Source organism: Erpetoichthys calabaricus, chromosome 11 (genome assembly GCF_900747795.2).
Source record: "Erpetoichthys calabaricus chromosome 11, fErpCal1.3, whole genome shotgun sequence".
NCBI classification, from domain to species: Eukaryota; Metazoa; Chordata; class Cladistia; order Polypteriformes; family Polypteridae; genus Erpetoichthys; species Erpetoichthys calabaricus.
The window spans coordinates 153,585,926-153,609,105 of record NC_041404.2 but is presented as its reverse complement, the minus strand read 5'-3'; the positions used below and the strand labels follow the sequence as shown (position 1 = coordinate 153,609,105).

Here is a 23,180-nt window from a genome sequence, read left to right as displayed (position 1 = left end):
ACACACTTGCACACACCCTCATTCTCTCATACAGTGCTCATTTAGATTTTCCAGTTGGCTTTCAAGGTATTCACTTTTCTCAGTGTAAACTGGAAAACGGACTGGAGTTAAAATGGACAAGAGCAAACCAAAAGATCTTCGGTTTGATTATCAGTTTCATTTCCATAAAAACACCTATGGCTACTTACCTCCTGTCTTGTGTATAAATATACTGCATACATGTGCATGTTGGAGGTGCATCCCTGTGTGATATTTACCATAGTTACTTCGTCCATGGTTGATTTTTTGCCAAGTTCCAAAATAAGCACTAGCTGTCTGTGACCCTGCATAGATGAGCTGATTATAAAATTGATGGATGTATTTGGATACAGTATATCTTAATTACTTTGGCAATGGTTATTGGCATCAGTAATTCCAAATAAGGGCATGTAATTATTGTTGACGTAAATGGAAAAAAAAACCAAATTTTTTTTAAACCATGTCAACAAATCATTCTCACTCAGGTAACCAGTGATTGTTTCAGATGAAAGCCATTATTTTAAACGCTTTCAACTCACCCAAGTCCTCTCCTCCATCTCTGCCCTAGTCATGGCAGCATATTAACAAGTAATGGATCTGCCCAGCACAGCAACCAACATGATGCTTAAAAGGTTATAGTGTAAAAATAGGAGACTTTCTAGAACAAAAATAAGTGCTTCTGTCAGCAACTGAATCCTAGTTTAATCCGTTAACATAGACTAAAGTGTTTGTAATTAATGCAGTTCTTAATAACAATGTAATAGCTTTAGGGGAAAAAAAATATAAACCCTTGACTCATGGATGAGAGTCTGACTGGTTATGACAGTTGTCTATTAGATTTTTATCATTCATTATTATCAATTCTGCCGTGGTTTTATAGAATTTAATTGTCTGCTTTACTCATGTATATACTTTTCATATTGTAGTATGTTTAGGGGATTAAGAGTGGTCAGTTAGCCTATGTCATCAAACCTTTCACTTTGTTTGTGACAATGATAACCATATATAGCCATTACCAACTGAGGGGTGCAGAAGTTTATTTTCTCTAGTAATGCTTCTGACTGGACTTTTTGCATTTCTCTCTCCTGTTATTAGTTGGCTATTTCTCAATTAAAATATCACAGACATTGTGATGCTTTGTTTTAATGTGTGTTTAATAAAGTTTATTTATACATATAAGTAAATGTTGTATGGTTTAAAATTTACTGTTGTAGATGTGGATTAGTGTTTGCAACCTAAGCCTGTTTGTTCCTTCAAATACTGCATATGTTAGTTATTCTTTTAAAGTTTTCATTTATTTTACTCATTAGTTTGTTACGTTGTAGTCTTGATTCCTTTGTAATGCCTTTTTTGATGTTGTAGTCTAATTGCGGCAACTCTCCTGAACAAGTGTAAGCTGTTTTATTTTGAAATGTGGTAAACTGAATTAATGGTGATAATGTGGCCTAATGTTAAAAATGTTGCATAAATGGTGTTTATTAAATGTGAGACATTTCTAAATTGTGGGCTCACTGTTGTAGGAAATGATGCCTTTAATAAATGTGTTCATTAATAGATTTGCCCAGTACCTTGCCTACTTTGAAAGGGCCAATCAAAAGTTTCATTTTTAAATATCTTAAATTGCATCTTTCACTGATGAAGGGGATCAGCTAGCCTGATGGGGAGCTGCGTTGAGCTGATGAATTTGTTTATGCCAAATATTATTCCTCCTCTTTACTAGAAATATGAAATTTAAAGAATTTAATTAAATGCATTCTTGCATTAAAGTGGTCATTTGATAAAAATATTAGATTCACCAGCCATTTTGTAAATATATTATTACTTTGAGGCCCTCTCCTTTTAGTGACTGGTCACTGCATTACAAAAAATTCCTAACAACATGAAATGTTTTCTTTTACACTGTAAGATTACTCCTCAGAAGAATTCAGTTTATTCAAATGGTCTCTATTAGTATTATTGATAAAATGGCTGTTTGGTAAATGTGCATTTTAAAGAAGAAATGGCTAGCAATCATTTTCTTACTTGGCCATCTATGTTCCAGAGGTTGGTTACATCTGTAAAATAAGAGAGAAGTTTTGACGTATGTAGTTATTAATTGTTGCACTGGACAGTAGCAAGAATTTCATTCCACTCTGCATTCATGATAATAATCACTCCATACACCTATTTATTATAGGACTCTTTACTTCAGATTTTATATTTTCTAAATATTTTTTCCTCACGGGTAATATAGTCTGTGTGGAACTCTCTGTGAGGGATATGTGTGGCCTTCTCACTAGTGTGGCCTTTGTCCGCCTTAACTACTAAGCTTTTAATCCAATAAGCAGGCCTGAAATACTGAGTTACCGTTTTCCTTTCCCCCAGGAGTTCAGGCAGCTTATTTCCCAACACAACTAAGGTGTGAATGCCCACTCTTTTGTAAGTATTTTTTATGTGTTGTTTCTATTTTACTACAATATACTGCATATTTTCAATTTGCTATTTGCTTATTGGTACTTAAATTATGAATTGCTTTATTTTTTGGCTATGATCTCAAGATATTTGTCTAAAAAGCCAGGATTACTGGCAAAAGAAGATTTCCTTTCTCAGTATGCACTCATTTTCCAAAGTGTTCCTGCTGGAGAGAGATTTTTTTTAAGGTATTCTGTGTAAAACAGGCTCTGATATTTTCACTTTGATCAATATCTGTGTAAGGATAATCATATGTCTTACCTCAGTTGGATCTGTGTGTTGTGTTGCGTATGATAAACTGGCATCCTGTTCTGGCTCTTCCTTGTCTCGTGCTTCATGCTGTCACAATATGCTTTAGCACCCATCATCCTGAACTGGATTTAATGGGTTTAGTAGTGGATAGCTGAATGAACAAGTAAGACATATAAATCTGCCACATCGTCATTCACTTTACTTGGGGTCTCTTGTTAATAGAGAATAAATATGTAAGATGTGTAAGATGATAGAAAGACTTTAAAATAGGAAACATCTTTGACTCTCTGAAAGTGCAGCAATAACTTATAGGTGTAATGCAATTTGTCCTAATATTGATATATTTATGCATTGTTACAACATCTGTGTGCCTGTACTTTCTAGTACTTGAAAGCACGGCCATCTTGAACTTAGATAATACAGTAGTTTATAAATTACTTAAAGTCTTAAAAGCATGCATTCATTGGTGACTAGCGGATGTTTGATTTATACTTTTAAACTTGAATCAATCTATCTACTGCTTCTGGGGCTGTCTTTTATTTATTTATTTTGACCTCAACCACATTTTTCCTTTTAGATTTACAGTATATTCAAATTACTATTTGATTTTGGAACTTTGTGTGTAATTTTTTTGAAAAGTTGATGATTATTATGGAATATATTGTATAATACCATTGTTTTATAAATATGCCTGAGAAGGTGTACACTTTTTTTTGCCCGCAAACCCCATGAACTTTTGGGATAAGGGAAAGAGAGAGACAAGTGATTGAAAGTGAACAGTGCATAACAGGCTTAACCAAGTGACACATTAGAATGTCATCATCCTACTAAATAAACTAAACTAAAAAAATGCCATTAAATTTATCAAAATGATGTTTTGAAAATGTAAAATTGAACAGTAGAAATTCCTTTTTGTTTTGTAGAAGGTGGTCTTGGCAGTAAGGAGTCCTGGGTTTGCTTCCCGGGTCCTCCCTGCATGGAGTTTGCATGTTCTCCCCGTGTCTGTGTGGGTTTCCTCCTGGTGCTCCGGTTTCCTCCCACAGTCCAAAGACATGCAGGTTAGGTCCATTGGCGATCCTAAATTGTCCCTGGTGTGTGCTTGGTGTGTGTGTGTGTGCACCCTGTGGTGGGCTGGCTCCCTGCCCGGGATTTGTTCCTGTTTTGCACCCTGTGTTGGCTGGAATTGGCTCCAGCAGACCTGCGTGACCATGTATTAGGATATAGGGTGTTGGAAAATGACTGACTGACTGGTCTTAGCAGTATGATAGCACCATTTGGCACGATTGCAAGAATGTGACAAAGACCATTTAAAGTAAGATTCGTATCAGCCAAAAAAAATCTGATAATTCAATGTGGAGATCTCCTGCAGGCATTGCCAAAATAAAGCCTGTGGCCAAATAAAAAATTCCAAACATCCTTGGCATGAATTTGTCTTGCCTCTATGTTTATGTAAGATGGTACTGTAACATCAAACCTTAGATCAGAAGTTTCCAGTTTTCTTTTTTTTTTTTTCCTCACCATGCAGTGTATGTCATGAGTAGATGATGGACTGTTTTTGTGTTAATCCTAAAATTAAACTTCAAGGATTATTCCATTAAAGAAATTATATTTTTTGTGTTATGTGCCCCATGTGGTTTGTATTGATGGCCAAGAAATCTTTTCCATATTTTATTGGAGATTGGAGGTAAGAAATTTTCTGATAGAATGGCAATCAGTGTTTGACCACAGCAAAAAAAAAAAAAATGCAAGTAGTCCACAAATAGAAAAATGATGTTTCTTGCATTGAAATAAAATGAACCGTGAGAATCACAAGTGCACTTGGAAATATCTTTCTTTCCTTTAGTCATGTGCGTTGGATGTTTTTTTTTTTTTCTCTCCTCACAGACTGATCTTGAGTCATGATTTTTGTCCTATGTTATATAGCAACTTTTGGTTCCATCAGTTATAGAGGACAGCACTGCTTTCACTACAGATTAATCAGGCTACCTATAGTATAACACAACAGCTGTCATTTTCTTGTTTTGTCTTTTTTTCTGTGATGTAATTAAAATAGTGAGCAGCCAATCTTCTGATACCAAATTCCACCTATTTAAGCGTGGCTCCCCTCCATCGATTTTTGCACTATGCAATAAGAAATTTAAAGGAAAACCTTTAGCAATGCCACATCCTCGTATTCCTTGGGTTAATTATCTAGTCTAAACAGCATTAGTGTTCCCTGTAGGGCCATCAGGGTCTGTATGAAGTATGTACAGTCCACAGGTGTTTTTTGTGCAGTTTAAGTGGGCTGCATGGTGGAACAGATATTCCATCTGAAGTTTGGGGTACATTTTAGAAAGCATTATTTGTCCTTGTCTTGATTAATTTTGTTATCTATCGTTGGATGCATTCTGCTATTTGGATCATAAATACCACATCTCAAGCACGCACACTTTATTTTATATGGTGCCGTTCTATTGTAAATTTTATCCGAAGGAGCAAGTATAGAGCTGTATTACAAATATTGCCATATGCTTCCATGACTTATAGGGCAACACCTTACTTAATAGGCACCTACTCCTTATCTGTGTTATGCTATTACTCTTATACATAAACAGGCCCATAATCTTTTTAATATTTTTCAGCTACTGATTCATGGAAAATTGTTTGCCTTAGTTACAGAGAGCAGTGACTAGCAATCAGGTGCATTAAAATGATGCTTTGCATTTCTTTATCTGAGTTTTGATTTGTTCATAAGAAGACATTCAACCATAACTTGTCAATATTATGCCCAATGGTATCTGATAAATGTAATTGTTCTGGTTATAATTCTAAGCAATCTGTGACAAAGATTGTTCCAAGTAGTAGACTCTGCTCATATTGCAGCACTCCTGTCTGGCCAGTGGTTAAATATACCCATCTCTTAGTTTCTAGAAGCAGCATCAGCAGTAGATTGGTTGTGGACTATTCAAAAGTGATGGCACCTTTTGTCCTTTTTATGTGTTCATCTCAATGTTTAATTTGTCTGAGGTTCACCAAATCAGATTCTTTATAAATCTAAAGTGGTTTGGTAGCTGGAGTATATCCATTGTCCATGTAAAAGTTGACTAATCAGATGGTGACTCAGAAGAAATAAAATCTAGAGACTTCTCTTCAGCTGTGTAGTACTGTCCTGTTTACAGCTTTAAAGAGAGACTGTTTTGAGAACAGAGGAGCTAGCTGAAGTTGTTTGGGTATGTACTAAGTGTGCCCCCAGGTGATTCCTACTGCAGGTGTACCAGGTACAGCCTACAGGAAGAATAGGTGGGCTCAGAAGTCCCTGGAGACATATCCTCTCACATTTGCCCTAGCAGTGTCTGGGAATTTATTGGGAGAAGCTTTAGAATATTGCTGGAGGTAGGGTTCCCTGTTTTTTTCAGCTTGATGTGCTGAGGCCTTTCCTGAAAAGGGGATGGACAGTAAAATTGAAAGGTAAGAGAGAAAAAAATGGACATTATCACTGTTGTTGTCATTTTCAGTCTGCTGTTTCTAGTGACATTTGTAGTAGCAATAGACTGAGCTGGGCTTATCTGCCAACCATTCCATTGCTCACCAGAGATTGTTTTGATGAGATCAAGTGGACCGCATTCTTTGCAAATGGCAAAAATGCAACTCTTAGGTTATAAAACTGGTTACTCTCTAAACCTCAACTAAAAATTGATATCTTACTACCAATTATGGAAACAGTGAATTAGAACAACATTAGCTTCACAAATGCAGGGACTGAGTGGCACACGGCAGCTGCCCCAGTATCCCATATGCTTCTGGCACTTTCCAAAAGATACCACTGGTTGCACAATCATAAGCGTTTTCAAAGACCTCAAAACCCACATAGGCAGGACTGGCAAATTCCCATCTATATATATAATTCACAAAGCAGCCGACCAAGGCACGCAAGACAGAGACCATGGGATACGCACGACAGAGCCCCGTCCGCCAACTCTAACTCTCCTCCTGCGTCACGGGATACGCAAAATGTTTTAAACGCTGCATACAGCGATTCCCATCCGCGACAAGCATGCTTCTTCTTAGATGGTCCTGCAGGAACAGGGAAAACCTTTGTCTACAAAAACCCGATTCATACCATACAAAGAGCATAGTGTTTTTGTTGACTTGCCCGCCTGCCTGACTGTTACCAGCATTCACCGCAATGTACTGGAGTGTAAAACTATCGCAGTTGCTACCTCACAAACTGTCCTTATTCCCCGGATTTCCCTGACCCCATCAGATTCAAATTTGCCTTTTACTTTTACATGCAGACAATTTCCTGTTAGATTGGCCTTTGCAATGACAATTAATGAGGCACAGGGCCAAACTTTCAAAACGATATGCCTGTATCTGCCAAAACCAGTTTTCAGTCACGGACAATTGTATGTTGCTCTCTCCAGACTTCCATCTTTTCATTCACTCACAGTCGTATCCTCAAACCCACCCCATTTGGACAACTGTGTCTTTCAGGAAGTGTTCACCCATCAATAAATAATTATGTGGCGTATGCTACGCTGCGGGTTGGCTAGTTACCCTTAAAGGTGCAGTGTGCAAAGACCAAATGATTTCTACTTGTGTACAGAGGGACAAGTGTAATGTAATGTGTATAGAGTTCTGACAAAGTTTTTTTTTTTTTTTTTTTTCTTCTTCTTTTTTCTAGGGAGACTGAGAAGTAATATATCTTGGTTTTTGGAACATATATTTTTGTTCCCCATTTTAAAAAACTGGAACCACCACCATAGTTTCCCAATCCAGTGCACTCCACTTTTTACCATGAACAGGTGAATTACCCAAAAAACTCTCACAGCATGTTGTCCTTTCAGCCTTTCTGGTCATATGCCCTCCGTGCTTGCAGCTTTTCCACTACAGAGCTTTGTAATCGTGACATTTATCTCCGCCACAGAGATGTACCAAAACTAACCAATGCCTCTGTCACTGCGTTTTGGAGACCCTTATTGTGTTCTCTCAGCCTCTTAGCAATATTCCTCAAGTTTTCTACTCTTCAAATTGAAGTTTCTCTGAGGCGATCCCCTCACCCAACAGAACAACCTCAGTTGTACAGTGCCCAACTGGAGGCTTGTGTGAGTATCCCCTCACCTGCCTGTTGCCTCTCCCATGAGAAAATTGTGAATAGAAGGGAGGCCACTCTTGATTATAAAGTTTGGCTCAAAAACTAGTACTGTTTACAGAGTTGAGTCTTGTTATATCTACTTGGTATTTTTAAACCTCTATATGAATTCCAGCAATATCCACAATGGATAATTTTATATTGCACTTCCTAAGAGTTGGTGCTTATTGGATAGGGTTATCCAATTCTTGCCTGTCATCTGAATTATTTGTACTTCACCCTCAATTTTTTGTGTGTGTGATGAGCCCACATGATGTCTCAGTGCTGACTGAGCCCTACCGGGTTTTATTGGTCATCTTGCCACCAGGGGCCTCATGCATAACACCGTGCGTAGAATTCGCACTATAATATGACGTAAGTACAGAAGCCGAAATGTTCTTACACACAGAAAAATCCAGATGCAGGAATCTGTGCATACACAAACTTCCACGTTCTTCCGCTACATAAATCCCGATCAGCGTGAAAAGTAACGCTCGTGTGCGCGCCTGCTGTCCCACCCCAACTCCTCCCAGAATTACGCCTCTTTGAATATGCAAAGCAATATAAATAGCCCTTCAGCTCAGCGTTCTGTAAAAAGACAATGGCAAAAGTACGAGGAAAAATAGAAGAATTTCAGCGAATACCAAATGGAGGCAAAGAAAAACGTACGATTTGTTGGTTTAAACAGTTATATAAGCAACAAAAGGAAGTTGATCGAGTGACATAGCGTGTCGGAGAAACTCAAAAGCTCAAGTTCACAAAGTCACACAGTGCCTAAAATAAAAAAGAAGTTGTCACATATCAAAGTCGGCGTGAAAAGGCGACTCGTAGCCCACCGTCTTGAGTGTCATATAAAAACTTAGTAGGGTACAGTGGAAAATAAAAAGGCACACAGTGTGAAAAAAGCACGAAATGTCAACTTTAATCTCGAAATTTCCACTTTAATCACGTAGTTTATCTTGTCATTAAAGTAGAATATCATAAACTTCATCTTAAACTCGTTTAATTTACTAGTTTCTCAAATTCCATCGTAACTAAAGTAGCACGTTAAATGCTTTGTTGTGTATTTGATCTTATATGTGCTCTATGTGCCTGAATCACTACGTGCTCTTCCTCCGACAGGACACAGAATCCATTACATTCGTAATGTTACAGCTCTGAGAAGTATACGTGATATCATTTTCATGATGATATGAGTTAAAGCATGTTATTAAACATGGGAACATGGGGAGCAGTGATTGTTCATGTAATACGCAAGATGCTTGAGACCCCATGCGCGACCTTCAATGAAATACTTTATTTCAGAAGTACTGTCTTTTTCAAACGTACTAACCCCCAATTCCCGTCCTTCCTTTTCTTTCTCCAAATACCCAATCTCCACACAATCGGCTCTGTAATAGACGTTAAGCCATCTGTAAGCTTAGTACGCCGATTTTTAAATTTTTAAGGAACATCGAAATATATTCATAATGTTTAATTATTCTATCCATCAATCCTTCCAGTGTCGCGCCAGCCACAGTATGAATACAGTGCGAGGCAGGAACAAACCGTGAACATAAGCTCAAGCTCACTAGCGCTGCGGTACCATGTAGTTAAAGTTAAAGTTTTATCTGTATAATATAATAAACATATTTTGCTGCATTTTATCATAAAAATGATATCGTCGTCATATGTAAATATGCGCTTTATAACGTGGCTCAGATTGTGCAATATTATAACTGTATCATAAGTACAGTTACCTCACGGTAACTTGCAAGTACAAATAGTTCTACAAGGAGCACTTGATGGACTGATTGAGTGCGTTTAGAGTTCTAGGGATGAAACTGTTTGTGAACCGCGAGGTCCAAACAGGAAAGGCTCTGAAGCCTTGGTCGGATGAGAGCAGTTCAAATAGCGAATGGCTGAAGCAGTGAGTGCTTAATGCTATATACCGATAATTCTCTTTCCAATCGCTGTAGATCTGTGATTCACACTCAAATACAGTGATATAAATACTCCGAGTGGTGCAGTGAGAGTAATATGGAAAAATATGATCCGCTGTGGCAACCCCTAACACGGGGAGCAGCTGACAGAAGAAGAAGAAAGTGCAGTGAGAGTAACAACGCTAAAGCAGTTATGGTATTTAGAATAGTTTGACCATTCTGTGGATCATTATATTGTTACAGGTTAATTACAATTGGATGCATTAAACTTATAAACAATATGCGGTTAATTTCGGTGTATTTATAAAGCCGCATCAGGGATGTGGATCTAAAAAAGAAATGGTAATCACACAGGAACAGTAGCACTGCTTTGATGCTGGGTGCCGCCAGTCTGCAAAACCAAGCAGAGAACTTGTGTACGACAGGGTATGAGCTACCATGGAAATGTGCGTGGCTTTACGCCAAGTTTAGGTTATATACATCGCGATTTGAACGTGGAAACGTTCTTACGCAACATTTCTGTGCATACGCACCGTTTATACATGAGGCCACAGGTGCTTACTGATGAACATTGCTACCAGGCTTGACTCCAGATATCCATGTTCTGGGTAAGATCCTCTTTGATTATTTGGAATATTCATGAAGATCTGTTATAGATTATTCTGTTTGACTCCTACCGTTAGACCAGTTCTCTGTGGATAATGCAAACAGGAGCACATGTACACAAACCACATATCTCTTAAGGATGATCGAGGCACACAAGACCGCCAATCCAGCACACCAAAGTCACAGTCCTATGAGAACAGAAAACCTATCATAGTAATTTATTGTTTTTTTTCTTTCCTTTATTTTTTTGCAGTTGAGGTTGTTTGTGAAGAAACCATGAGTAATGGGTTCCCCTTGGTTTATTTTGCCTTCAGGCTGGGTATAACTTCTGTTTAAACATGTACCACATGACTGCTCCCATTTTTAACTGCCTGCCCTTTCATCCTATTACCCTTTTTGTGCCTCCATTTGTAAAGGCAGGCAAGTTTGATATTCCCTGATGAATTTGGAGATTGGAAGGTCAGGTGGGCTGGCCCAAACTAAGACCCGTTATTAGGTTGTTTGGAGAGTGCAGGTTCAGTTTTTTTAAACAGTGTTGCTGTGTTTTGAATTTCTACATCTTTTAATCTTGTTGTCTTTCTTGAAGCATGCTGAAGAGTAAATTGCTGCTGACTACTCAGTTTTGAATGGTTTGTGTACATGTATTTTTATATGCTTCACTGTAGTTGACATACTTTACAGTCCCTTTGGTCACTCTACTAATCCCTTTGGCAAAATTGATAAAAATGTTAATCTGTGCATTTTTTTAATTTCAGTCATTGTAGTATTGTAATAATTATTGTTTTGTAATCTGAGACATTACTTAACTTTTGGTTGTATTTCAAATGAATGTGATTTCTGAGATCTAAGCTTTGTGTTTTTTCCAATCTCCATACTACTCCTGTTTGGATTTATATTCGCATAAGTATATGGTAGATTGATAATACGCTATTTTGTCAGGTGATGATTGCTGATAGTGAGGTTATTTTTGACCCATTTTGTCATGCTGAAGTGCCAGATCCCTTACAGCAGTAGATCTTTCATTTAGTCCTGAGGGACCTCTGTGTCTGCAGAATTGCTGTCCAAACAAAAACTCGGCTTACTAATTTTTATTGGAGTGCATTAAAAGTGAATTTATTTATTTTGTTTTTTTTTTTTGATGCTCAGGGTGTTTTTACCATCGTCTTGATTTTCAATTAATTTTCCAGTCTTTCTGGTTATTTGAGCTAATCTTTACTGATCATGCAAGTGGGTATAACAGCACTTACAAGTCTTAAGTGGGTAGCTGCATCCTTTCAACATTCAGTGTTATTTGCCAGTATCTACTGCATTTATTGCTAATTGTCATGATTAGGGTATACATAAGGGTGCAAACTCTACAGGAAAAGTGGTGAATTAATTGCACATTGACAAAAGAGAGTTATGCATGTAAAGTTGTGGCAAAATGCAATACTTCTATAGTACATCTAAATGTGAATTACTTACTACTTTGCTTTCCTGAATTCGTTATAAGATAAGAAGTAAAATGAACACCTAATTAAACAATCAGCTAGGGGTAAATTGACTCCCTGGGTGGAACAAAAACCTTCAGTCGCAGTGGGCTCTGAGGATTGAGCTTGGGGACCACTGACTTACAAGATATCCTGAATTTTGTTACTGTACCTTCTTGTGCTTTGTAAACCTGTATAGTGTGAAAGCAAATAACTGATTCCTTTTACTGTATTAGAGTAGTCATACTCGGCCTGAGCTAATTGACTTTGTTTCCTAAGATTTGCTGAGAATCCGTTAAGGTGTTCATCCAAGCAAAACTTGAAATAAAGTTTGACATCTCTGTTACCCAATGGGAGAGGCTTGCAAATGCAATTGCATACTGTGGAATCATGTTTAAGCATACCATATTTTGCAAAGACCTGTTAGAATTTAGTATTTTTAAAATGGGTTTTAAACTGGGTTCCTGGGAATATTCCCATCTAATCTATAGGTGTTTGGTGGACTTGGAAAAGATATACGGCTGTAGCTCATTTGCATTCGAAAGAACCAGTTGAGATGGTTTGGACATCTGATTAGGATGTTTCTTGGACGCCTACCTGGGGAGGTGTTTTGAGCATGTCTAACTGGTAGGAGACCTTGGGACAGACCCAGGACATGCAGGAGAAAATTTATTTGTCGGCTGGCTTGGGAATGTTTGTGTCTCCCTGGAGGATGTGACAGGGGTAGAGGGACGTTTAGGTATCTTTGCTTAGACTTTTGTCCCTGTAGCCCGGATCTGGGAGAGGCAGAAAACTGAGAGATAGATGGTTTTAAACTGAGCACTACATAATGTTATTTTATATGGTGCTTGGACCTAGGAGTAAGTGCAACCATAGCTTTTTTTTCTTGTGTATTGGAAAGCTGCTTTTCTTGCATTCATTTTTTAAAGATACTGTCCTTTTTTACTGTGTGTTCTATATATCCTCTCATACAGTTTGACACATGAATTTTCAGAACATTGTTTGATAGTGTCATTCACCAGCTTTACTCCGTGCAGGGTACCTGTTTTAATTGTCTTTGTCACTTTTAACCAACCACCCACAATATATTTTTTATACATAGACTTCTGTCTTTAAAATTAATTCTAGCTAATTGTAGGTTACAAAATTTGGCTATGCCCATGTTTTCTTTCCCATTGAAAGCATTCATTGTTGCCTTATGGATACATTCATTTGCATAGTGCATTTGTATATCATTCTGGGCTTTTTTTATGGCAAATTATCATTTTTATGTAAATGTACAGTTGCTTTACCTTTGCCTGCGTTATTGAGTTCCACTGGTTGAAAGAAACATTTATCTCTCCAGTGTGGTAGCCTGCACATTAAACCTCTTAAAATGCTTCCTTGCCCAATGTAAATATTAACATCATCTTCTTTTTGGTACTTAAATCCATGCATCTTACTAGTCAACTTCTTGAGCTGTAATAATAAAGTTGAATGTTGTCATAGTACTTCATTTTATATTGTCTGGTCTGAAATTACTGACATTGTGAATTCTGACCTTGCACTGATAGCATTGGATTTGAAATTAATTGGTCAATTGTTCCCAGTACGGTAGAAACAAAGGATATGTATTAAAATAGTTTAGATATCCTAACTTTTATTTTCTGGAAGTGTTAACAAGTTTTAATGGAGACTTTTCTCTATGGAAAATTACAGTAATCCCTCGCTACTTCGCGGTTCACTTTTCGCGGATTTTATATGTAAGCATATCTAAATATATAATGCGGATTTTTCGCTGCTTAGCAGGTTTCTGTGGACAATGGGTCTTTTTACTTCTGGTATTTGCTTCCTCAGTTGGTTTGCCCAGTTGATTTCATACAAGAGATGCTATTGGCGGATGGCTGAGAAGCTGCCCAATCAGAGCACGCAGTTAAGTTCCTGTGTGCTGCTGATTGGCTCAGCGACGGGAGTGCTGCATTAACCAGGAAGTCTCATCTCACTCATTCAGCATTAACGTGCTCTTGCTACTACATTCAGGGGATTATCACCTTCATCGTCATCATTTTTACTGCGCAGCATATTCATCACCATCATCACGTCATATATAGCTACGTGTACTTCACTATACAGTAAGTGTAAACTTATCTACCGATTTCATATTGCTTAGCAGTTGCCCCTGTTATTAATAGAGTAAAGGGTGGGTTGTAAACAATACAGGGAGGGTTTAAAAACGTCCAAATACACGTTAAATAATTAAATAAATATGGTGTCCCTACTTCGCGGAAATTCAGTTATCGCGGTCAACCTTGGAACCTATCTCCCGCGATAAGTGAGGGATTACTGTACATTGTTTTCTCTGATTTACTCTGGCAGGAGACAAAGTTAACCGCATTGTTTCTTAAAGGAAATATGTAAATTACACACCTCATTTGCCACTTCTCGCATTATACGAAAGGCTATTTTGGCACATACCAACTATATTGTAGCTGTCAGTGTTGGTGTCTACATATATAGGGTAGAGAGATTAATAAGACCTTTTATAATCCTGTTTAAAACTTCAGTGCAATTGTGAGACTGACTGCTAGACTACACCCATGTTACATAAGTAGAAGTGTGTGTGTGTTTGTTTTATCATGGTAGGGTCTTGGGCTGAATCTAATCTCCCTTTCAGATTCTTCACTAAAACAGGCAGAAGAGAGGGCTTATAAGTTTATTCATCCATATATTAAATGAAGGTTCCAATTTTTGTCCAAAATATAAGTAAATTAGCAAAACCTAGTTTAGTAGCAGTTTGTTTTATGCTTAAACATCCAATATGCTTAGACTGCCAGGTGACCTATTGCCTTAGTGGCCTGTGGTGTGGCATGACCTCTTGAGCTGGCATGGACTATCTGTGGATAGGAAAAGGAGAGGCACTTCATGGCCTCTCTGTGAATGGAATAGCAGAGGCATGGCATGAAATTAAGTCAGTGCTATTAAATCCTTGTTGTCTTTGACACGTCTCTTGAACCAGTGGGGATGTAGTGTATTTTCCAGTTTAACCTCAGTCAGGACTCCGTCTCCATTCTTTTCCTAGCCAGAACTAACGTGCTTGTTCTTTCATCTCAGCCGCCTGTATTCCCTCAGGTCAGCCCTGGTCAGAACCAACCTTCTTGTCTTTCATCTTCCACAGGAGTCATTTTATCTGTCTCATCTAGTGAATCATAATTATGCCCCAAACAAGGACTGGCTTATTCAGCTTCCTCTTTTTAAAATTAGATGTAATTTTTTAAAATACATTAATAATAAAGATTATCAACCTATTTGTTAGGTTTTAACAATAATTCCTGAGCAGTTTTTAGTCTCTACTTAATATGTTTACATTGTCAAGCCTGCTGACATTAATATTTAGAGTATGAAGAAATACTAATGCTGCACCAGTGGCATGACAGAAATGTGCTAGGTGCCGAGAAATGAGTACTAACGAATGTTATGAATAGAAGTATAGAGCATAATTTATTATTAATATATTTTGTCTCTCCTGTTTAGTTTGCAATAATTCCATTGCTTAAATCAAATGCTCCAGTTTGGGGGCTATTATTTTTAAACGATTCAAGATTATTTCCATAATATTAGTATTATGGAAAGAATATCATTAAATTTAAAAGGAAATATGCAAATAGGCAGTTAGAATGGAAAATGAAACACGAGACTAAACAAAACATCAAACCAGAAATACTGAACATTAAATTACAAAATGTACCCCAAAAATCAAAAATTGTTACAAAACTTGCCGACTACCAAAATGTCCTAACTAATGAGATTTCACAAGGTTTCTTGAGATTTTTATCCAGAGTATTGGATGCTAATGTCTCTGTGTAGCTATCTTAAATAGTGTCATGAACCACACCCTCTCTTAAACCTAGTTCCTGGTAACAAAGCCTTGTGGGAAGAAGGAAAACTCAAAAATGATGGTGGGATCAAAGAAACGTTAAAAAAAAAAAACGGTTATGCTTCAGACTTCTGCAAATAACAATGTAACATGGTAGTGAGAAATATATATTTGAAAAATTGGCCCAGCGACAATAGAGCAAAATTTTTTTTAGTGTAAATGAAATGTATACTGTATATAGCACAACAAGATACAAATGAAGAAGGACCACATACTTGTAAATAAAGAGTACCTGTATGGAGCAATCCTTCACAACATGTCTAAATGTGGTACCTGCCCATATGTCGGTACAGTGTTAATTGTTGTGGGTGGTGATGAGTTGTCTGGACATACAGTATGTTAAACTGAATATGGGAATAAGAGGTATGACCAAAAACCCATGTCAAATTATAGTAAGGAATTTGGATGGTTTCAGCAGATAGTGTTACTTATTTGAACATACTGTATTTTGTCAGACTGAAATGTTTTTTTTTTTTTTTTTTTTTAACAGATCACGTGCATTTATTAATTAATTATTAATTGTGCACACTGGTGCTCCTTTTTATCCTTCAAAATGCTTGTTAACACTGTACTCTTGAAATATGTTCAACAGCAGGTTTTTTTTCCATCTTTCTTCCTGCTTCAACTTGCATAGCACTCTGAGCCATATCCTTGAAATATAGGGTCATTTATTACACATCACAAACAAGGAAATACTCAGACAGTATCTTCAAGATATTAATACACCAACATAAAATCACATTTCCTATTTTCATTTGTCACATAACATGCATTACATTTTAAGTTATTTACAAGCTCCTTAACACCAATGGTAATGTAACCACAAAGCACAAAATCTAAAGCTAACAACATTTTAATGTCCAAGAGGTTCATTTTTTGTAAGTGTGCATTAAATTCTTACATTTTTCTCAGTTGCTTCCCAAGATGAAATGAGTAGCCTGTTAAATACTCACATTCCTCGCTGTACTCTTTTGTTTGTGCCTTTCTGTCTTCTGGAAGAAAATTAAAATTGAGCTTTGAATAGAAAATCCTTGTAACACTTTCACAAGAAACAGTAAAAGCTCTCTGTAGCTAATTCTTTGTGATAAATTCACAATGTGACTGCTAACTGGAATGTGCTTTTTTTATTATATAAAATAATTTGTAATTTTGTGCCTTGATTGTTACCGCCTTTCTGTTTAATTATTGATGCACTGGTTTAGAAAATAGCATTTGAATATTTAGTCCCTTTGCCCAAATAAAATTAGAAATGGATAATGTTATGTAAAAATATTGCATTGTGTATTTTGAAAAGAGCTGAAATAAGAAATAACACAACAAATTGAAATTAAATAATGTAAAACGAGTTCAACCACACACATTCTGCCAGAGCACTTATGCTCATTGTGTATATATCAAAAATAACTTCACCATTTTGTGCTGCTGGTTAACTGCTTCGTGGGTCCAGTTTTGATCGCTGGCCATGCATTGTTCACATAGAGAAATGTGCAATTTACAATGAATTAGCACCCAGCCTAGGTATGATTCCTGCCTTGTGCCCAGTGCTGCTTAGCTCCTCTTCATCCTGTGGTGTACTAAATGGGCTAAGAAATAAATTTGATGGCGAGTGCACTTTTTTGTATAGAATACACAGTTTTGTTAGATGTTTTCCCACCTATTTTATGTAGTCATGTTGTTTAACCATGTCTCTTATCTTTTTATGTTGGTAAAGATAAAAACATGTATTCAATAATATTTCTGCCTAGTATTTACTCAGGCTCCTCTTGATACTGATGAAGAGAAAGTTACTATATCAAATGTATAAACAGAGGAATTGTTTAATCTGATTCATTGCCTCACTTGATGATAATGACTGAGTTTTCATTTGAGGCTTTGCTGATGTTTGGTAAACTGTATACAATTAATTTTTTTTTCCTTATTGGAACATTAGTGATATGTTTTACTGTAGCTCTGCTGAAGCACAAGTTTGGGAGCTGGGAATATGTGCAATGGATTTGAAATGGTGGTAGAAACTGTTCAGACATTTTTCAGTAATTAAAGTGCACATACAGAAATAATTTTTTCAAGTACAGTAATCCCTCACTTTATCGCGGGAGAGAGGTTCCAAGGCCGACCGCGATAACTAAATTTCCGCGAAGTAGGGACACCATATTTATTTAATTATTTAACGTGTATTTGGACTTTTTAAACCCTCCCTGTATTGTTTACAACCCACCATTTTCTCTATTAAAAACAGGGACAACTGCTAAGCAATATGAAATCGGTAGATAAGTTTACACTTACTGTATAGCGAAGTACACGTAGCAGCTTGTAGGCGGTCATGACGTCGTCGACCTTGTTGCAAAGATTCCTAAAGCAGATTCCATCCAGACTACTGCCTTATCACGTCCACTTGCAACTCGTTTTGCACCCTGCTTAAAGGACACTGCGGCCGTAGATCTTATATGCTTTTCCTCCTTTTTAAATAAAAAGAATCGGTGTCCTGCAGCGGTGTAGCTGTTCCCTTCCTTCAACATATCCAAAACTTTTACCTTTTCTGCAATCATTTGCATCTTCTGTTGGTGCTTGGAAACGGCCCCTGAAGCATTAGCACGTTAATGCTGAATGAGTGAAATGAGACTTCCTGGTTAATGCAACACTCCATCGCTGAGCCAATCAGCAGCACACAGGAACTTAACTGCGTGCTCTGATTGGGTAGCTTCTTAGCCATCCGCCAATAGCATCTCTTGTATGAAATCAACTGGGCAAACCAACTGAGGAAGCAAGTAAAAAGACCCATTGTCTGCAGAAACCTGCGAAGCAGCGAAAAATCCGTGTTATGTATTTAGATATGCTTACATATAAAATCCGCGAAGTCGTGAATCCGCGAAAAGTGAACCGCGAAGTAGCGAGGGATTACTGTATCAATTTGTTTAATTCCTTTATGGGAGTTGCACATATCTTGGTGCTGTAGACAGACTTAAGTGTTGCTTACTTCTTTATTGGTTATTTTCTCCAGTATGTTTAGCCAGAAAATAACTGTTGATTGGATGTTTTTTTTCTATCAGATATTTATATTCAAGGGATGCTTGGTTGGAGCAGTGGCAGTGGTGCTGCCTGGCAGTAAGGAGGTCAGGGTTCATGCCCTGTGTGCTCCCAGCTTGAAGTTTGTGTTTTCTGTGAGTTTTCTCCAGCTGCTCCAGTTTCCTCTCACCATCCAAAGACATGCAGATCAGATAATTTGGTGTTGCTAAATTGGTCCTAGTGCTTTCCCACTCCCAAAAAAGCAGTCAGTCCAGGGACTATTCCTGCCTTGTGCCCAGTGAGTGCTGGGATAAGCTTCAGCTGCCTTTTGTTTTAAACACAAAATCAAAATGTGTGTGTGTGTGTATATATATATATATATATATATATATATAATATCTCCATCCCTTCCCATGGGCTCACCACCTATGGGAGGGGCCAAGGAGGTCGGGTGCAGTGTGAGTTGGGTGGTGGCCGAAGGCGGGGACCTTGGCGGTCCGATCCTCGGCTACAGAAACTGGCTCTTGGGACGTGGAATGTCACCTCTCTGAAGGGGAAGGAGCCTGAGCTAGTGCGCGAAGTTGAGAGGTTCCGGCTAGATATAGTCGGACTCACCTCGACGCACAGCTTGGACTCTGGAACCAATCTCCTTGAGAGGGGCTGGACTCTCTACCACTCTGGAGTTGCCCCCGGTGAGAGGCGCCGAGCAGGTGTGGGTATACTTATTGCCCCCCAACTTGGAGCCTGTACATTGGGGTTTACCCCGGTGGACGAGAGGGTAGCCTCCCTTCGCCTTCGGGTGGGGGGACGGGTCCTAACTGTTGTTTGTGCGTATGCACCGAACAGCAGTTCGGAGTACCCACCCTTTTTGGAGTCCCTGGAGGGGGTGCTAGAGGGCATACCTTCTGGGGACTCCCTCGTTCTGCTGGGAGACTTCAATGCTCACGTGGGCAATGACAGTGAGACCTGGAAGGGCGTGATTGGGAGGAATGGCCCCCCTGATCTGAACCCGAGCGGTGTTTTGTTATTAGACTTCTGTGCTCGTCACGGATTGTCCATAACGAACACCATGTTCAAGCATAGGGGTGTTCATATGTGCACTTGGCACCAGTACACCCTAGGCCTCAGTTTGATGATCGACTTTGTGGTCGTGTCGTCGGACTTGCGGCCACATGTCTTGGACACTCGGGTGAAGAGAGGGGCGGAGCTGTCGACTGATCACCACCTCGTGGTGAGTTGGCTTCGATGGTGGGGGAGGATGCCGGTCAGGCGTGGTAGGCCCAAACGTGTTGTGAGGGTCTGCTGGGAACGTCTGGCAGAGCCCCCTGTCAGAAGTAGCTTCAACTCCCACCTCCGGCAGAACTTCGACCACATCCCGAGGGAGGTGGGGGGACATTGAGTCCGAATGGGCCATGTTCCGTGCCTCTATTGTTGAGGCAGCTGACCGGAGCTGTGGCCGTAAGGTGGTCGGTGCCTGTCGTGGCGGCAATCCCCGAACTCGCTGGTGGACACCGGCGGTGAAGGATGCCGTCAAGCTGAAGGAGGAGTCCTACAGGACCCTTTTGTCCTGTGGGACCCCGGAGGCAGCTGATAGGTACCGGCAGGCCAAGCGGAATGCGGCTTTGGTGGTTGCTGAGGCAAAAACTCGGGCGTGGGAGGAGTTTGGGGAGGCCATGGAGAATGACTTTCGGATGGCTTCGAGGAGATTCTGGTCCACCATCCGGCGTCTCAGGAAGGGGAAGCAGTGCAGTGTCAACACTGTATATGGTGGGGATGGTGCGCTGCTGACCTTGACTCGGGACGTTGTGGGTCGGTGGGGGGAATACTTCGAAGACCTCCTCAAACCCATTAACATGACTTCCAATGAGGAAGCAGAGCCTGGGGACTCAGAGGTGGGCTCCCCCATCTCTGGGACTGAGGTCACCGAGGTGGTCAAAAAACTCCTTGGTGGCAGGGCCCCGGGGGTGGATGAGATACGCCCGGAGTTCCTCAAGGCTCTGGATGTTGTAGGACTGTCTTGGCTGACACGCCTCTGCAACATCGCATGGACATCAGGGACAGTGCCTCTGGATTGGCAGACCGGGGTGGTGGTCCCCCTCTTTAAGAAGGGGGATCGGAGGGTGTGTTCCAACTACAGAGGGATCACACTCCTCAGCCTCCCTGGAAAAGTCTATTCAGGGGTCCTGGAGAGGAGGGTCCGTCGGATAGTCGAGCCTCGGATTCAGGAGGAACAGTGTGGTTTTCGTCCTGGTCGCGGAACAGTGGACCAGCTCTATACCCTTAGCAGGGTCCTGGAGGGTGCATGGGAGTTTGCCCAACCAGTCTACATGTGTTTTGTGGACTTAGAAAAGGCATTCGACCGTGTCCCTCGGGGAATCCTGTGGGGGGTACTCCGAGAGTATGGGGTACCGGCCCCCCTGATAAGGGCTGTTCAGTCCCTGTACGATCAGTGCCAGAGCTTGGTCCGCATTGCCGGCAGTAAGTCGAATCCGTTTCCAGTGAGAGTTGGACTCCGCCAGGGCTGCCCTTTGTCACCGATTCTGTTCATAACTTTTATGGACAGAATTTCTAGGCGCAGCCAGGGTGTTGAGGGGGTCCGGTTTGGTGGGCTCAGGATTGGGTCACTGCTTTTTGCAGATGATGTTGTCCTGTTTGCTTCATCAGGCCGTGATCTTCAGCTCTCTCTGGATCGGTTCGCAGCCGAGTGTGAAGTGGCTGGGATGAGAATCAGCACCTCCAAATCCGAGACCATGGTCCTCAACCGGAAAAGGGTGGAGTGCCCTCTCAGGGTTGGTAGCGAGATCCTGCCCCAAGTGGAGGAGTTCAAGTATCTCGGGGTCTTGTTCACGAGTGAGGGAAGAATGGAGCGTGAGATCGACAGGCGGATCGGTGCGGCATCCGCAGTAATGCGGGCGTTGCATCGGTCTGTCGTGGTGAAAAAGGAGCTGAGCCGCAAGGCGAAGCTCTCAATTTACCAGTCGATCTATGTTCCTACCCTCACCTATGGTCATGAGCTATGGGTAGTGACCGAAAGAACGAGATCGCGAATACAAGCGGCTGAAATGAGTTTCCTCCGCAGGGGTGTCTGGGCTTTCCCTTAAAGATAGGGTGAGAAGCTCAGTCATCCGGGAGGGGCTCAGAGTAGAGCCGCTGCTCCTCCGCATCGAGAGGAGTCAGATGAGGTGGCTCGGGCATCTGATCAGGATGCCTCCTGGACGCCTCCCTGGTGAGGTGTTCCGGGCACGTCCAACCGGGAGGAGGCCCCGGGGAAGACCCAGGACACGCTGGAGGGACTATGTCTCTCGACTGGCCTGGGAATGCCTTGGGATTCTCCCGGAAGAGCTAGAAGAAGTGGCCGGGGAGAGGGAAGTCTGGGCATCTCTGCTCAAGCTGCTGCCCCCGCGACCCGACCTCGGATAAGCGGGAGACAATGGATGGATGGATGGATGGATATATCTCCATCCATTTTCCAACCCACTGAATCCGAACACAGGGTCACGGGGGTCTGCTGGAGCCAATCCCAGCCAACACAGGGCACAAGGCAGGAACCAATCCCGGGCAGGGTGCCAGTCCACCGCAGGACACACACTCACACACCAAGCAAACACTAGGGCCAATTTAGAATCGCCAATCCACCTAAACTGCATGTCTTTGGACCGTGGGTATAATATATATATATATATATATATATATATATATATATTTAAAATAGAGAGAGAGAGAGATAGATATAGATATCGATATATAGACAGATAAAGATATATATAGGGGGTGCTGTCGACCCCTGAACCCACAGACAACACGTTCTGACACCAGGTAAAAGTCCAATAATTAATTTATTATGACAAAATGTGCACCAAAGCACCTCCACTATACTCAATAATAAATCAATAAGCAATCACAATAACAGTAAAAAGATCCTCCACTCCACCCAGCAACTCTGTTGCATTCCCTCCCAACTCCGGCTCAGTCTGCTGGGTTTCCCACAGTCCTTTTTATAGTCCTTGACCCGAAAGTTCTTCTGTCCTTCACTTCTGGGTCAGATGAACTCTTCTTTTTTCTTCAGCTTGGAAGTACTGCAGTTCTTCCATCCCCGTGACGAGGTAGTACTTCCGGGCTATAATAGAAACACTTGTGCCTCCCTGCCGGCCCCCACAGTATCCAGCAGAGCTGTGATTCTGAACTCCATTGTCCATGATGCCCTGTGGGAATTTGGGGCCTCTCCATGCTGCAGGGAGGACTCCATCTAGCGGCCTGGGGGAGTTGGCCGGGATAAACTGCCGGCCATCCCTCACAATGGATATATATATATATAGATTTTTTTTTTTTTTTTTTTTTTACAGTAAATAAGATATCTTTTACATCTGTGATATAGCATATAGTAATACTATGTTTTTATGACAAATAGAATTAATATAATCCTACTCTGTTGGGCC

The 23,180-nt window shown here is 40.3% G+C and overlaps 1 protein-coding gene across 2 annotated transcripts in view; it reads left to right on the top strand.

The window, feature by feature from the left end:
* Positions 1 to 23,180, top strand: part of carhsp1 (calcium regulated heat stable protein 1) — a 61,198-nt gene that overhangs the window by 12,801 nt on the left and 25,217 nt on the right. Inside the window, exon 2 of one of the 2 annotated variants that reach the window (XM_028814359.2) lies at positions 2,383 to 2,436. The exons of the other annotated variant lie outside the window; for it this stretch is intronic. The gene's annotated coding sequence lies outside the window, so the exon portion shown is untranslated. The remainder of the gene's footprint in view (positions 1 to 2,382; positions 2,437 to 23,180) is intronic. 2 annotated transcript variants of the gene reach the window in all.